We start from the raw sequence: 12,242 nt of genomic DNA on the forward strand, positions 1-12,242 counted from the left end.
CCTGAGATGCTGCTTGGCCTGCTGTGTTCATCCAGCTCCACACTTTGTTATCTCTATTCATCAAGCGCAATTTATTTCATATAGTCGCTGCAAGGAGCTTGTGTAGTTTAAATTATGAGAAAATTCTTTCCTATTCTCAGCTGTGATTCGATGAGCTAGCCATTAGTAAATTGTTATTCAATCTTGTGAAGTAATGGAAAGAATTAGGCTATGTTTACTATTACTGTGCATCTTGATTTGTCGGCTTTACAGGACAGCTACTTGGTTGACAAAAGCCAGAAGAATGGAATGATTTATTCATTTTGAATGCCTTAAGAATCAAATTTACAATATTAGAATAATATGGATTTGAAAATAATGTTTAAAACAAGAAAACCAATTCTGATTTGTAATTGGTGTTATTTGCAAAATTATTTAGGATTCTCCATGTTCCATGCAAAACCAAATATTTTTGAGAGATGGACCTGCATTTTCACTCTTGAGATGGGGAGCATGAATTGGGACATTTCCTAGCTCACTGCTCCCTCCTCAGAAGAAACTCCTCCAATGGCAGGATCTTTCTTCAGGGATGGATGGAATCAGGATACGGATTGGAGGTGGCCGCAGGGGTGGCCAAGTGTTGAGGCAGGCTGTTTAAAAGGTCCAGATCAGTTTTTGAGGACTTTTGTCCCAGTTGTTTCCTCAAATTCTAGGCTCGTTAGCACTTAGCCTACACATTCCCTTATTCCCCATTCACTCCTCGTGCTCCACTCATCTCCAGGATTGCTTCTAGCCTCTGAAGCCAATTAATGCCATCTCACCCTTTGACTGCACCCTCCTTTCCAACTCACCCAGTGACTGGACCTCAGGAACCATGTTAAGACAAAACAAAATACATTTCTAAATATATGTTATGACTTTTAATATTTTTTTAAAAATGGCTCTGGTTCATGATAGGCCATTCCAATTCCTTTGAATAGTATCATGTATTTTACCTTTTACAAAAGAAAGATTCATATTCATAACCCCATTTCAAAGACAACAAATCTTTTAACAACCACTTTCAGCTATCAATCACACTGAGAAATTAAAAACCTCTGCTGGCATAATTGTAGGTTGTAGAAACAGCCAAACATTAATAATGAGATAATGATAACCTTTTATGATAATACCAGTAAACAGCTTTCGTAACAGCTTGATCAGATTTGTTTGCCCTGCAAAAAGGCAAGCAACCTATTTTTACAATTTTCTAAAGGTTGGGGATTTAAATAACTTTATAGCTTGGCAGTTCTGCAGACTTCATCTGTCCTTCAAGAGTCCTTCATAATTCCCACACTGAGGGTTAACATCTCTGCTATGGCAGAAGTGGTATCTGTTTGAACTTGTAACTTATCAGTAAAAATGGAATCTACTAGAAACGGAACTGGAACTTGTGGATTCAGAACATCTTCCACTTTAAGAAGCCCAGAGTTGTATCACCTCTTCAAAAATCTCACCTGAAAATCTCTACTAGTATGGAATACTAAATTTTATCATCCTGGGAAGGGGAGGCAAGTTCGATGAAAGTGTTGAAGCCCTCAGCTATACTTCTGGACTTGAATAAACAAACGATGGTCAAGTCCTGGCCAGCCTCTTAGTTTTCATCCTACATAAATTCAAGATCTTCTACAATCCTCCGATCCGTATCCTAACACTCACCAACTCCTGTTTCTGCAGTTCTGAATTTGCAGAACCATGCTCTGGCACTGTCTCAATTTTACAATTTTCAGCCTTTCAAAATCTCTTCATCGTCATGCCCCTCCTTTATTTCTCTAATCTTCTCCATCCCTAAAAGCCTGGAAAGCCTTTGATACTTCTGAATTGAGGGTGTTAGAAAATTTTACTCAGCACAAATGCATCATCTCATCAATGTTCCTTTCCCTTTTTTCCTTTAGTGACAGAAACGTACGTGCAGGAAATAGTTTCCTGATGTTCAGAAAGTAAAGAAATAGTTTCCACTTATATTGTGCCTTCCATGATCTTAAAGTACCCCATAGTGCTTTACAGTTAAGTGCTTATAGTTATGATGTAATGTTGGTAATTGTGGCTGGAATTTGCACACTGTATGATCACAAGTCAGTGATGGATAAATGATCAGGTGATTTGTTTTAGACATATTTGTTGAAAGACACATGAAAGCCATTGTGAAGTCCCTGCTGCTGTTCGTAGTGATACATGATCATTTATGTGTGTGTGAGAGGGCCACAATTTAATTTCTCATTTGAAAGATACTATATCTGACAGTGCAGCACTCCACCAACACTGACATGAACTCTCAGCTTTGATTGTGGAATGAAGTGTCTGGAGTGAGGTTTGAACCCGTGACTTTGAGTCAGAGCTGAGAGTATTACCACTGAACCACACCAAATGTGAATTACAAACATTTTTTCATTACTGTGGGTAATTATTTGGGATCTTGCAGTTAATTTTGGCCAGATTTTATTTTATGGTTGGACAGCTGAACTCCAGCTTTGAAATGGAGAAGCAAATATAGATTGTTGTAAGGATGCATGTCGTGTTGCTTTTAATCTCATTTCAGCGTAGAAAAGAAAATGTGATACATTGTGCAATTCATTTCTCAGCTTTTAATGTTTGAAATAATAAGGCAGTATGCCAACAAAAATTTGCTTTCATTGTGTTAAGGCTGTATTTAGTTGTTCTTTGCCTGCTGGCTACTTTCCATGAGCAACTCGATAAATCAGATGATGTACTGATAAAATTGAGAAGTGTCATGTTAAAAGACTCCAATCTTGAGCTCTATCATTGGTCCATTTCTCTTAAAAAGGTAAACTGGAAGTTCAGTTTTGTGAAACTTACAATGGTGTGGCACATGAATTGGAGAATGTCTCATTAGGCTATATTTCATACCTTCACTTCATAAAGGGTATCTTCCTTGCTTGAATGTACATACTGTCATGGAAATGTTACCTGTAATGTTCTCTGTTTTTCTTTTTAGCCGTTCTGAGTAAAATTTGCTGATTTTTGGTTGCAAGTTGTAAATGCATGAAATGGCCCTGAGCAAATGCTTTTCTGTGGTACAGTATGTAATGCAATAATGTCCACTGATTATATTTTTAAATTATCTGCTGATTTGATTCACCAACTTACAAAGTTCAACCAATACATTTTGGTTTAACAGTGATAATGGGAACTGCAGATGCTGGAGAATCCAAGATAACAAAGTGTGAAGCTGGATGAACACAGGCCAAGCAGCATCTCAGGACCACAAAAGCTGACGTTTTAGGCCTAGACCCTTCATCATCTGATGAAGGATCTAGGCCCGAAACGTCAGCTTTTGTGCTCCTGAGATGCTGCTTGGCCTGCTGTGTTCACCCAGCTTCACACTTTGTCATTTTGGTTTAACATTCTGGATTGGTCTTTACTGATCCTTATCCCTCACTCTTAGGCTTCGAATAGCCTTTTGAAGTTTTTCGTCCATAGACTCCATCTGTACTTCCCGCTGCCTTGGGAAAGCAAACAACATAATCAAAGACCATTTACACACAGGCTATACCACCTTCCACCCTCTTTTGCCAGGCAGAAGATTTAAAAGTTTAGATATATGTAAGAATAAATTCAAGAACGGCTTCTTCCCCATTGTTCTTATACTTCTGAATGGACCTGTCAAATTTTAAATTTAATTTTGATTTTGCTCTGTGCAGCCATAACATTGTATTTTTTGCCCTGTTTTATTACCTTAATGCATGTTGTATGGTATGATCTGCTTGTACTGCATGTAAAACAAAACTTTTCACTATACCTCGGTACATGTGACGTTAATGAATCAAATTAAATCAATTTCTTGCCTATTTTCACCTTCGTATGAGTGCACTTAACTCTTCTCTCTTAAGGTTGTGGGGTTCAAAATGTTAAATATTTGATTTGTGACTTTTGAGGTTTTCTATAAGCGCATAGTGATTGGAACCAAGACAACAAAGTGTAGGGCTGGATGAACATAGCAGGCCAAGCAGCACCCCAGGAGCACAAAAGCTGATGCTTCAGGCCTAGACCCACACTTTGTTGTCTTGGATTCTCCAGCATCTGCAGTTCCCATTGCCTGTTGTGATTGGAACCAGATGGATTTTATGGACTATGACTGTGTCTATGAGTTTCTTTATTGGGTTGTTAACCTGGGCCAATCAGGGAGCCCTGGCTGACAGATATCAACAAGAGATTCAGAGAGTTTGCTAATTTGAGGGGCTGACTCCAAGCTGGTTGGTCACAGCCAGTTTACTGTGCATATGTAAGTAAAGGGTGACTTGGTGACAGGATATTGGAAATGGTTCTGCATGGGTACGAGGCAAGTTCGACACAAGGTCAGGTCCTGTGACATATAGGTGAGGTGGTCCTGAACAAAGAAGTGGAACACCTGAAAATTGCTACCTCGCATCGACCTCACCTCATTCTATTCTACTACCTAATGCACTTAGTTGGGTCATTTCTGCCTGTACTGCAGACAGAACATTTTTTTTCAACATACCTAGCTCCCTGGCTAACAGGTATGAGCAGGGAATTCGAGTATTTCCAAAACTCAAATGGCATTTGGCATGTTTGGACAGCTCCACACTATCCATCAACCAATGGTCTGGCACTTAGAGCAGTCCACATGTTAAAGGCAAGCTTAAAGGAACAGCCTCCAGTTTCTGTCAATACTAAACTGTCCCAGTTCCTGTTTGATTATCAGACACCCTCATGCAACCACATGGATAGCTCCAGCAGAGATGCTGACGGTGAGAAGATACTTCACCAGGTTAAACCTGATATTCTGGTGCAGCGTCTTCTCAAGGTTACAAGATCTATATCAAGGTTACCTGATAACCTTGGCAACACGGTGGCTCGGTGGTTAGCACTACTGCCTCACTGCGCCAGGAACCCGGATTCAATTCTACCCTCAGGCGACTGTCTGAGTGGCGTTTGCACATTCTCCTCGTGTCTGCATGGGTTTCCTCTGAGTGCTCTGGTTTCCTCCCACAGTCCAAAGATGCAAAGGTTACATGGATTGGCCATGTTAAATTGCCTGTAGTGTTCAGGGATGTGTAAATTGGGGGGGTTATAGAGGGATGGGTCTGGGTGGGATGCTGTGAGGGTTGGTGTGGACTTGTTGGGGCAAAGGGCCTGTTTCCCCACTGTAGGGATTCTATGATCTGTGACTCTTGGGGAGAGGGTGAAATCGCAGCAGAAACCCTAATGCTGGCCACATACTTCCTCTAAGTGAGAGAGGCCGTTTACTTCAGGAGACAAAATTTGGTGCTGGAGCCATGGAAATGGCCCTGTATGGTTCTGAACGTGAGGTCACATTTCCTGAAATACAAAGTTTGGGTGGTTCTGAACAAACATGTGGATCACCTGAAAGCTGCTACCTTGCAAATGGGACAGGAGCAAAACAGACCTGGCCCCTCAGAACAGTCAGAAAGCCTGTCAGAATCAAGGAGACCTCAGAGCCCAAGATGGATGCAGCCTGTATACCGTTACTGTTAGCAGAAGAGGAGGAAACTCTCCCGAGATGCTCCGAATGCAAGAGCCGCGCTATAGTCTGGTACATCCTGCCAGTGTCCGAGTCCAAATCAGAGGAACTGAACCTGGGGCAAAAATGTCCCAGGAGACACTACCAGAGAAAGACCAGGCACATGTCGATAAAAGGATGACTTGGTGATGGGATAACCGGCTTCTGTGTAGTTATTTCAAAGTGCAACAAAGATGGTTTAAGCTTCCAAAAATTCTGCAATGCAATATGTTTTCTTGTTGTTCGAAAATTCTTTTGTATTTGTTTAAGGTGTATTGAAGAATGCAGCTCATATTGATAACACTCTTAAATGTGATATATTTAGAGCTGTAAAGGACATTCAGAATGACTGGATATCAAGTCACAAACTGCTCCGTATAAGGAAAAGAAGGGGATTAAGACTTGCTTTTAGTATACTTGCGACAACATCATTCAGCCTCAAACAGACATTTCTGAACTTTTCTTTTCCTGTTAATCTCTTGATTCCCAAAGAGACTTAATATAGAGCTAAAATTGAAGGAGCTCATTGCTGCAGGCAGTTTGGTATTGGCTTTGATGCACCAGAGACGAGCTACTGACCCATGAGAGCATGAGGAATAGCGCAGTGTACTGGAGATATCCAAAGGACATTGTGACAGGACTCGAGTTATAGTTGTGTTTTGTTTTCCAAATCCAGTGCATTTCTTATATTAGTACGCAACGTGCATACAGGGGCTAATTGTCTCTAATCAGCAAACCCTCACTGGTGTTCAAACAACCTAGTTAACCTTTGAATTACTAAATTTTTGTCAATTAGATCCAGTCTTCTGTTATGTTGTCATTCTGTTGTTGTTGATTTCAGCAAAAAATGTCATTGTCTTTGAAATGCAGAATGCCTGAGGAAACAGACAATCATTTTGCCTTTTACAGTCCTCTGGATACTGCTAAAACTAATATTGCCATTCTAAATAGAAGCATGCTGAAGCCCAAGACAGACTAAGTGAAATGGGGTGAGTGGGGAACACTTGATTTGAAGCACTATTGTTGTTTGGAGCTCTGTATTGATATGAGTTGTTAAATTTGTGTAATGGCTTCCGTTTGACAAATGAATGCATACACCGTGAATGTAAATGGCTTTCCTCTCACAGAGGGTGTGTTACGTTTTAAAAGATTCATATTTCTGTGTAGAAAGTTTGACACCCTAAATTCAGAAAACAATGAACAGTTTCCAGTTTATTTTGGTGATTGTGCCCATCCTGGAACCTGCGATGTTAGCTTCTCTTAGAGTTGCCTGGAATTATCAACAAAGCAAAATTTCTATTCTGTTGCCAAATTTTTAGCATTTATTAAAACATGGAAAGAATGTAAAATATTTTGTGCATAAATACTACTTTCAGTATGACATTTCCTGCCCTGCTCGAAGAACTCTTGTTAGTTTCCTTAAATTATTATGCTATTCCAATTGCTGAACAAAATGATCATTAATATTAGATTTAATCAACAATATTTTACATCATCTTCATCATACAGCACAGAGTCATAGAGATCACCTGCACAGAGAAAGGCCCTTCAGCTCAACTGTCTGTGCTTGTCGAAAACCATTTAAATATTCAACACCCCCTGACGTTGATCCCTCCATCAAAGGGCGAAGTTTTTTTTTGTTTACCTGATCCTTGCCCAAAATTATTTCATACAGCTGAGCCATGCTCCTCTCAAGCTCCTCTGCTCTATGGGAAGCAACCATTGTGGCCAATCTCGCTTCATCTGGAAATTTTCCAGCCCAGGCAACATGCTGGAAAATCTTCGCACCCCCTCCAGTATTATCATATCTCTCCTATAATGTAGAGCCCAGAACAGCACAGAGTACATTAACTGTGGCCTAATCAACATTTTATACTGTACCAGCTTCCTTGAATAATAAAGGCAAGTATACCAAATGGCTTCTTAACAGTTTCTGCATACCTTAAGGGATTGGTGCACATGCAAATTAAGGTCCCTCTGTACCTTGGTGTTCTTCAGGGTCCTACTGATCATCATGTCTTCCCTTGCCTTGTTTGCCCTGCCCAGGTGCATCACTCCACATTTATCTGGATTGAATTCCATGTGCCACTGGTTGGCCCACCCAACCAATTTATCAATATTCTCTTGCCGTCTGAGTCAGAAGTCGCATGACCCTAGGTTATAGTCCGAAAGGTTTATTGAAATCACAAGCTTTTGGAGCGTGTCTCCTTTGTCAGGTGACGCCTGTTGAAGGATAGCAGCGCTTAGAAAACTAGTGATTTCAAATAAGCCTGTTGACCTATAACCTAGTATTGTGTGACTTCTGAGTTTGTCCACCCCAATCCAGCACTGGCACCTCCTCATTGTAGTCTAAGGGTATCTTTCTCATACTTACAGTGCCACCAATTTTTATATCATCCACAAACTTAATGACTAGCCCTTCAACATTCAAGTGTAAGTCATTTATATATACCTGAACAGCAAGGGCTCCATCACTGACCCCTGTGGGACCCTACCAGGGACACAACACCATTTGGCAAAACACCGTTGAATAGTCACGCTCTCCTTCTAGCCACTCAGCCAATTATGAATCCAATTTGCCAGATTTGGTTGGATCCCAAGTGCTGTTTGCTATCAGCCTCCCATGAAGGATTTTATCAAAACCCTTGCTGAAGCTCAAGCGGACTACATCTCGAGCATCACCCTCATTTACACACCTGGCCACCACTTTGAAAAATTCACTTAGGTTGATCAGACATGACCTCTTCTTAACAATACTTTGCTAACTCATTTTAACTTGTGGGATGTGGGCGTCGCTGGTTGGGCCAGCATTTGTAGCCCATCCCTAGTTGCCCTTAAAAAGGTGGTGGTGAAAGGTGAGCTGCCTTCTTGAACCACTGCAGTCCGTATCTTGTTGGTTGACCCACATTGCTGATAGGGAGGGAATTCAGGGATTTTGATGCAGCGGCACTGAAGTATTCCATTCCTTGTGCCTTGTGGATGGTGTACACACTTCAGGGAGCCAGGAAGTGAGTCACATATTCCCAGCTGCTGAGCTGCTTTTGTAGCCACAGTATTTATACATCTAATCCAGCTAAGTTTCTGGTCAATAGTGACCCCCCAGGATGTCAATAGTGGGGACATCTAGTGATGGTAACATCATTGAAAGTAATAGGAGAGTGGCTGGATTGTTTCTTATTGGAAATGGTCAGTGCCTAGCATTTGTGTGGCATGCCACTTGCCACTTGTCAGCCGAAGCCTGGATATTGTCCAGGTATTGTTGCATTTGAACGTGGACAGCTTCAGTATCTGATGAGCCGTGAATGGTAGTGAACATTGTACAGTCATTGGCGAACTTCCCCATCTCTGACCTTATGATGTAGGAAAGGTCATTGATGAAGCAGCTGACGCCCATTGGGCCTTGAGGAACTTGTGTGGAGATGTCCTGGACCTGAGATGATGCTGCCCATGACTGAATCTCAGGCAACAGGCCTGTGCAAGCCCTGGAGGTAGGAACTCCTCCTTTTAAAATTTCTTGATTGTTTGTCTGGATTTGGCCCATCCTCCACGTGACTTTGAAATTCTCTGAGTGGTATACAGCTTGCAGTCCCGTGACAGACATCTGACTTGGCAGAGAAAATAATACCTCTGGTTTCCCAACATGGAAAATAAGGCTCCTGTCCCCCCAGCCGGGAAAATAATATCAATAGCTCCCTGGCTTGGGGAAAGAAACAAGAACTCCCCGTAATAAATAAGGGTGGGCAGGCCCCATCTGATATATTGGAAGGTGGAACTTTACAAAACTTGAAGAAATATATCGAGCAACAATTTAACCAACCTAAAACCTCTGCTTTAATCAGACAAAAGGACAATATCTCCAGGGGACCGTGGTTCCTGGATGATACTGAAATGGTCTGGGGAAAAATGACCCCTACGAATGAGAGAGAATGAATAAGGTGGTCCCTTGTCCTAATAAGACAGATCCGACAATGGAATGAGATAATACAGAAGTCAAATCATGATAGGGAAAGAACGGAGCTGAAAAGCCAATGAAAGGCTGTCTGTGAGAAATTGAAATGTACCAAAAAGAGCCAGGAAGAATGGGAGGAAACCTCCCGACAAAAGAATCCAAATCCTCAGCCAAACCCTTCTAACTTTATATCCAAGAATCTGGTAGAAGACCCTCTACCCCTGTCTGAGCCAATTGGAATGTGAAGTACAAAAGAGAGAGAGAACTGAATCCTCTGCTCTCTCCAGCAATGATGAGGGGCCCTGTTTAGCACCCTTATGGACCAAGCATTACAAAACACAGTCCCAGCAAAAAACTGCAGGAGAGAGGAAATATGAATGGGCCAACTGGTATGGACATGATCCCACACCGCCAAAGACTGTGGACAAATAGTCCAAAGAATTGCCAACACCCCACACCCCCCCACCAACTCCCCAAAGGGGAGGCTTAAAGACCTGGGACCAACTGGAACGATTGTGAAGGAAAAATAAACAGAGAGAGAGAAACCAGCTCTCAGTGCTGTGTTCGTGGTTACCCCCATCATGGACTGGATCATGTTACCTGAGTCACATCATCCCTTCCATCCGTTACATGTTCTCCATATCAAAAATACACCACAGGCAAATGTTTAAGAGAACTATCACTGAAACCAATGGTTCTTTGCCATTCTACTCTACTGGTATGGAACCGCCAAACTGGGCAAGGGAATCCATTGACGTAGCAGCTATCCTAGAACAGGTAGTCAACGATACAGCCCAAACTTTAGATAAGATTACCGCTGAAATGGTGACCATCTGGAAAATAGCTTTGCAGAACAGAATGGCCTTTGATTGGATATTAATGGAGAAAGGAGGCACTTGAGCTCTGATTGGATTGCATCCCTGACAACTCTGAGGGAATCACTGACCTTGCAGTGCACCTCAGGAAAGAAATAGAAAAACTAAAACAGCCCCTATTCCCCACTCTGTGGAGTTGGCAGTCGGCTGGTTGGGATCCTTGGGAACGTTCCTGGTGCGAGGTATAGTGTTATTCGTTATAATAATTCTCATATTATTTATTTTTGTTAATTAAATGTTGTTGCCAAAAGATGGCTCCCGAAAGATAAGCGACCCATGAGGCAATCATTCTTGCTTAGAAAGTTTGTCTTATATGTGTAACTATATATTTGCGTGCTTTGTGATTCACTTAAGAGGGAATCAAATGGGAGATTGTTAGGATTGCCCATGACTGGCCAGCACAAAATGGCTGAAGAATGAAGATGAAATAGGATGTTGGAATGGGATTAGAAAAAAAGCTATTGTCATCTTTAAGATTTCAGATCCAAGATTGGCTATCGCTTCAGTAGTGGTTGCTCATTGAGCTTCGTGCTGTCCACAAGGTCAGAACTCTTGCTGCCTGAGTTGGAATGTGTTGCAATCTAATTGGGTGATATAATTGACTTGGTTAAAAAGCTGGCGGTATGTGAAGGCTGTGAAATAGAGCTGAGAGATTCACAGCAGTGAGATGTTTGTGAAGGGCATGTGCAGTCATGAATATAAGGTATATATCTGACAGAAATTGTAGATGACTAATACGGATGCAGTGTACTGAACAATGTTTATGGATTTGATTTGCTCATGGAAGATGGAAGAAGGCCAATGAGGTTAGTTGTAGTTGGGACAGTATATCATCTGAAGATGAATAAATTGACCTTGACTATATTTATGATGTCGCCAGAAAGAACTGAATTTTGTGAAGGTGGCAAGAGTTGTAGCTGTTGGCTGGGGAGTTGATCAGAGCCTTGCATCACTTCATTTCAGAATAGCCCATCACATCTTTTTCCACTCAGGCACTTGGCAGGCCAGTGGTGGGTCTTTCTCTGGGATCAATGACCCCAGAGGCAGTTGTTCTTCCCACTGAGTGTTGCCAGTCAGTGAGAAGTCAGCAGCTCAATGAATGTCAGTGCTGTGGGAACGTGGCAGATACTGCAGGTACAACAGCCAGCAAGCACCAGGACAGTTGCTGGATCCCAGGCTAAAGATATGATGACAGGGCATAGAGCAGTGGTCACCGACAAAGGAGGACAGTTTTGTAGCAAGACCATACAGTCGCCCTCAATGGAGCTTTCCTTTTCTCCCAGTCATGCACTGAGTGCCTGATAACAAGGGACTCCCTCCAACAGGGAGCGGGCAAGCAACCTTCGCAGATGTGTTTGTCACAGAATCACAGAGGGTTTTATAGCACAGAATGAGGCCACATGGTCTATTGTGTGTGTGTCGACAAAATTGCAAGTTGCCTTCTTTAATACCACTTAGCAGCATTTTGTCCTTAGCTCTGTGAGTTATGTTATTTCAGGTGCACATCCAGACACCTTTTTAAATAATTTGAGGATTTCTGTCTATATTATCCTTTTGGGCAATGAATTCCAGACATTTCCCATCCTCATGTTGAAAAGAGTTCTCATCTCCCTCCCAATCTGTATACCAATTACTTTAAATCAATGCCATTTAGTTACTGACATCTCTGTTAATGAATCAGTTTTTCCTGTCCACTCTGTCAAGCTCCTCACAACTTTGTACACCTCAGTCAAATCTCCTTTGTTCCAAGGAGAGCAACCCCAGGTGCTCCAGTCTTTCCTTGTTGCTGCATTTTTATGACCTTCTTATCCAGCTCCTTGACCTATTCAGGGATGTGTGTGGACATTCAGTCATAGACTCCAAGGTCCCCCATTTTTTTCTACAACTCTCTGTATTG

At 41.8% G+C, this 12,242-nt stretch overlaps 1 protein-coding gene across 2 annotated transcripts in view; it reads left to right on the top strand.

Annotated features, from left to right (window-relative positions):
* The window catches only part of LOC125457683 (inactive N-acetylated-alpha-linked acidic dipeptidase-like protein 2), an 823,004-nt gene that overhangs the window by 105,403 nt on the left and 705,359 nt on the right, over window positions 1-12,242 (top strand). The window lies entirely within an intron of this gene.

The sequence above is a fragment of the Stegostoma tigrinum genome, chromosome 14 (genome assembly GCF_030684315.1).
Source record: "Stegostoma tigrinum isolate sSteTig4 chromosome 14, sSteTig4.hap1, whole genome shotgun sequence".
In the NCBI taxonomy this organism is placed as follows: Eukaryota; Metazoa; Chordata; class Chondrichthyes; order Orectolobiformes; family Stegostomatidae; genus Stegostoma; species Stegostoma tigrinum.